At 40.9% G+C, this 5909-nt stretch overlaps 1 pseudogene; it reads left to right on the plus strand.

Annotated features, from left to right (window-relative positions):
- The first annotated feature begins 1063 nt into the window (after positions 1-1063).
- Positions 1064-2722, plus strand: LOC100431191 (X-ray repair cross-complementing protein 6-like; annotated as a pseudogene).
- The last annotated feature ends 3187 nt before the right edge of the window (positions 2723-5909 follow it).

Below are 5909 nucleotides of genomic sequence, written 5' to 3' on the forward strand. Positions count from 1 at the left end.
CTAATCACCAAAAAGCAACCAACTCAGCCAGCTTTATTTGCAGAATAAGGAAATAAAGTTTCTTTAAAAAGAAAAAAAAAAAGTGCCTGCCTCTGGGCATGCTGGCTTGTGCCTGTAGTCTTAGCTACTCCAGAGGCTGATGTGGGAGAATTGCTTCAGCCCAGGAATTCAAGGCTTCAGTGAACTATGATTGCACCACTGCACTCCAGCCTGTGCAACAGGGCAAGACCCCATCTCTAAAAAAAAAAAAAAAAAAAAAAAAAAAATTCAGTACCTTTAGCTTATGAGTCTTTTGCAACCCTTTAAATGTTGATATTCCCCAAGATTTCATATTCAACTCCTTTCCCATTCTGAATTCTCCTTGAACCATAGTACCTACATTTATGATTTTACCTACTTACCATATATTAATACTTTCATGTTCTATTTACATCTCACACCCCCAAACAGAGATACTCAATGACCTACTACATATCAGCTCCTGGATGTCCCACAGATAATCCAAATTTATCTTATCTCAAACCAAACTTATAATTTTCTCTTCCCATTGCTAAACCTTTTATTTTCCCCAGTGTCAGCCAAGACGAGTCATTGCCAGCACCACTCATCTTTGCTGATCGATTTTAACCAGAATTATGTTTGTGTTATCCTAGGCTTCTTCTAAAAGCCTGAGTCACAGCACTCCACAAAAACAACTAATAATACATCAAAGATATTTAAAAGATAATATTCCATGCTGGTGAGTATACGCTATAAGGAGCACTATTACATACTCTTACGATGGAGTTGTAAATTTATACATTTCTAGAGAGCAATTTGATGATATGTATTGTTACCGATATCAGAACATTCCTTTGGAACACTCTTGGGTCTCTGAAATAATGTAGTGGGACAGAGGCCAGACTGGCAGAGAGAATCTTAAGAAATCATACTGCTCTGGCCTGCACCAAAGTGAGCAGTAAGCAACATGTAAGGATGAAAGTCTTATTACAAAACCTGGGGCGATGAAGAAGCAGAAGAACATTTTGAACTGGACATCGCTAAAGAGGTTGGCACAGATCCACAGCACTTCAGCATTAGCAAGGGCTTGAAACCCATGAGAATCATGTGAAGCAAGTGGAGTCTATAAATATTCAGGAAGAAATAGTTTGATTTTTTTGGTTGATGCCTCCAGAGCTATGTTTGAATCTCAGAGTGAAGATGAGTTGACTCCTTTTGACATGAGCATCCAGGAGTTGGATAATCCAGGTGCAAAACGAATTCTAGAGCTTGACCCGTTTAAGGGGCAGCAGGGACAAAAACGTTTCCAAGACCTGATAGGCATGGATCTGACTACTCACTCAGTGAAGTGCTGTGAGTCTGTGCCAACAACCTCTTCAGCAATGTACTGTACAAGAGGAGTCACGTTGTTCACCAATGAGGATAAACCCCATGGCAATGACAGTGCCAAAGCCAGCTGGGCCAGGACCAAATCCAATAATCACTGAGATACAGGCATCTTCCTTGACTTGATGCATCTGAAGAAACCTGAGGGCTTTGATGTATCTTTCTTCTACAGAGATATCACCAGCATAGCAGAGGATGAGGACCCCAGGGCTCACTGAGGAATCCAGCAAACTAGAAGACCTGTTGAGGCAGGTTTGAGCCAAGGAGATCAGGAAGTGAACACTCAGCAGGTTAAAGCTGAAGCTCAATAAAGATACAGTGCTCTCTGTGGGCATTTATAATCTGATCCAGAAGGCTCTCAAGCCTCCTCCAATAAAGCCCTATTGTGAAATAGATGAATCAGTGAAAACCAAGACCCGGATATTTAATGTAAATACAGGCAGTTTGCTTCTGCCTAGAGATACCAAGAGGTCTCAGATCTATGGAAGGCATCAGATTATACTGGAGAAAGAGGAAACAGAAGAGCTAAAATAGTTTGATGAACCAGGTTTGATTCTAATGGGTTTAAGCCCTTGGTAAAGCTGAAGAAGCACCATTACCTGAGGCCCTCCTTGTTTGTGTACTCTGAGGAGTCGCTGATGAATGGGAGCTCGACCCTGTTCAGTGCTCTACTCATCAAGTGTCTGGAGAAGGAGGTCACAGCATTGTACAGATACACACCCTGCAGGAACATCCCCCCTTATTTTGTGGCTTTGCTGCCACAGGAAGAGGAGTTGGATGATCAGAAAATTCAGGTGCCTCCTGCAGGCTTCCAGCTGGTCTTTTTATGCTATGCTGACAATAAAGGGAAGGTGCCCTTTATTAAAAAAGTCACGGCAACCCCAGAGCAGGTGGACAAGGTGAAGGCTATTGTTCAGAAGCTCCGATTCAAATACAGAAGTGACAACTTTGAGAACTCTGTGCTGCAGCAGCGCTCCAGGAACCTGGAGGCCTTGGCCTTGGATTTGATGGAGCCTGAACAAGCAGTGGACCTGACATTGCCTGAGGTTGAAGCAATGAATAAAAGACTGGGCTCCCCACTGGTGGATAAGTTTAAGGAACTTCTCTACCCACCAGATTACAATCCTGAAGGGAAAGTTACCAACATAAAACACAATAATGAAGCTTTCAGAAGCGAAAGGCCCAAGGTGGAGTATTCAGAAGAGGAGCTGAAGACCCACATAAGCAATAGCATGCTGGGCAAGTTTGCTGTGCCCATGCTGAAAGAGGCCTGCTGGGGTATGGGCTGAAGAAGCAGGAGCCACTGGAAGCCCTCACCAATCACTTCCAGAACTGACCAGAGGCCATGCGTCCAGCTGCCCTTCCACACTGTAGCCAGGCTGCCTGGCCTTGTTCTCAGCCAGTGAAAACATCTGTCTCCTGATCTAGGAAGAGGCTGCCTGACAGAAGCAGAGGGACTTTATCTTTAGGAGGTTTTCTGTTGCCATGGCAACGGTGTAGCCCTCCCACTTTGCTGTTCCTTACTCTACTGCCTGAATGAAGAGCCCTAACTTTGTACTGTAAGAAAAAAGAGAGACTACACTGCCCTCCTGATGCCAAGTGTCACTACAGCCAGCATCACGAGGGAGTAAACAATGTGATGCCTTTTTTTTTTTTTTTTTTTCTGAGAGAGAGAGTCCTAGGCTGGAGTGTAGTGGCACAATCATGGCTCAGATCTTCCCCCGGTTCAGGTGAACTTCCACTGTCAGCCTCCCAGGTAGCTGGGACTCCAGGCGTGAGCCACCATGCCTGGCTACTTTTTGTATTTTTTGTTTTAAGAGATAGGGTTTCGCCATGTTGCCCAGGCTGGTGTCAAACTCCTGGGCTCAAGCAACCTGCCCGCCTCAGCCTCCCAAAGTGCTGCAAAGTTCTGGGATTACAGGCATGAGCCATCAAACATGGCATGATGTCTTAAGATCAGTTTATCAGAATGATTTTTCACAAAAGTTTATACTGAACTCATCTTCAAATCACATCATCCATGTTATCCTCTCAAGCCATTTTTCTTCCATGAATATAACAACTCACAACTCATTATGTCAGGAATCAGGGCTGATGATAGAAGTCTGGCTGCAAATGCAGACATCTCTCCAAATTTGAAGGGGTTTATGCTCGTGAGTCTCATCTAGTGCTAGTTTCTTTCTCTTGCACCTTCTTAGAATGCTAGATATAAGGCCCCAGTCAGCCAGCCTCAAGACACTCTGGTATTTCCATTGCAATGAGATTATATACATCCTAAGTAGCTAACATGAAAACAGCAAAGAATTCTAACTCTATCAAACTATACTCCAATCACAAAAGGAGAATTTCTACTCATTTGAAGGGGCACTTTCTGATGGCACCTGGTGGCATTTTGCATTAAATAAAATTTATTTTGCAGTAAATAAAATGTAATGCAAAATGCCATCAGGCACCACCAGAAAGTGCCCCTTCAAATGAATGGAAAGCTCTATTCAGAGAAATCAAAGTAGCAAAGAACACAGACCACCTGGAGAATGAATTGGAGATATAATGTGGTACTTTAGCCTCTAGGGCCCGGTGCCCACAATGGTGGTGCCTAAAGTGGTGCACCCGAAATCTGTTTAGGGATCTCCATTCTATCTTATGTCTCCTCAACATATATCAGGAATCTCCAGAAATTTATTCTCGATTCCTCCTGAATAAATTTATCCTAAGTCAATGAGTAGAGACATGAGAAAAGATTTGTGGTCTAGGATGTTCAATGCAATACAATTTATAAAAAATTAAAAATATTAGAAACAATCTAAATGTCCAGAAGACATTATAAATTAAAATACTATGACTATTATTCTGCCATTAAAAATTATATATTGGAATAATATAATGTTATGAAAGAGTGCTCATAATACAATAGTCAATAAAAAATAGGATATAAAAGTGTTTATAAATATCATCCAATTAAATGTCTAAATATATGTGTGCATTGAAAAAAAGAGTTGAGGAAATAATGATGAGATTAGAGGAAATTTTCCTGCAATATGTAGTTATTATCTTTAGAATAAAAAATAGAAGAGACATTAGGTTGTCTCTGACTAATTAATTAGTACCTGGTGATAAATAGTTTTTATTTACATGTTCTCTTCCTCCAATTAGATTTGAATATCCTGGAAAGTAAAGATCTTCTTTGCTATTCTTTAGTGTTTCTGTCATAACACAGAGCTTTTTGCACACAAAGGCAATCAATCAGTAAGTCTGAGGAGAAATAGCTAATACCATCAGTTCAATGAGCACTTCTAGGAAGGCCATATGGTCAATCTGTCAACAAAATGAGTGGTGGCTAACTTCATTCTTCTACAGCAATGAAGATACCAAAATTCCAAGTGTAGAGGAATAGCAATAAAATTAGGGTCACACACATCTGAGTTCCAATTCCAACTTCACCACTTAATGGCTAAGTGATTTTGACCAAGTTACCTACTTCCGTGAGCCCGTTTGAGCACTAATAATAATACCACCCCTCACAGTGGTTATGAAAATTAAAGAAGGCAGCCGGGCGCAGTGGATCACGCCTGTAATCCCAGCACTTTGGGAGGCCAAGGCGGGCAGATCACGAGGTCAGGAGATCGCGACCATCCTGGCTAACACAGTGAAACCCAGTGTCTACTAAAAATACAAAAAATTAGCCGGGCGTGATGGCGGGCGCCTGTAGTCCCAGCTTCTCGGGAGGCTGTGGCAGGAGAATGGGGTGAACCCAGGAGGCGGAGCTTGCAGTGAGCAAAGATGGTGCCACTGCACTCTAGTCTGGGTGGTCTGGGTGACAGAGCGAGACAATGTCTCAAAAAAAAAAAAAAAAAAAAAAAGGAAAGAAAATTAAAAGAAGGTACAATGCCTGGCAAATTGCTGGTATTTTCCCTTTTGAAGCATGGCTCATTTCACTGAGAAAATTACATTGTAAATAATTAAAATTGTCACCAGCTCCCACATTTTGTTAAATATCTTCTTTTGAAGAACTCAAAGGATTTAAAATTAAATTTTAAATGGTATCTGTTTTGGACAGAATCTACCTACATCTGGAAAACTGGAGGCCAAATTTTTTCTTTTTGCCAAAATTAGATGTTTTGGTATTTTCTTGGAAACCTCTTGCTGTTTTATCAAATCTGATTAAGGAGGGACATCCAACTCCCCAGGGACTAGAGTTAACATTGGATACAAAAGACACATAGAGACCAGAGAGATGAGTAATATGTTTCAGCTCATTTATTTTCAATAGCTTCTCTAGGCAGGAGAAAAGGAGAATGGAAGGAACTTGTAAAGAATAACCAGTTTTATGAGGCAAAAAGATATGCCTTTCATAATGTAATACTAGGAAGGAAGATTACCTTTGATAAAATAGTTATCTTAGAACTGTAGTTAGAAAGAAATGGAGTGACATTTCTTTTGTGTTCCTTCCCTACAGTATGAGGATATTATAGTGAATTTAATAAGGTCATGTGAAAATTTATTTTTTTATTATTATACTTTAA

Source organism: Pongo abelii, chromosome 1 (assembly GCF_028885655.2).
Source record: "Pongo abelii isolate AG06213 chromosome 1, NHGRI_mPonAbe1-v2.0_pri, whole genome shotgun sequence".
Taxonomy (NCBI): Eukaryota; Metazoa; Chordata; class Mammalia; order Primates; family Hominidae; genus Pongo; species Pongo abelii.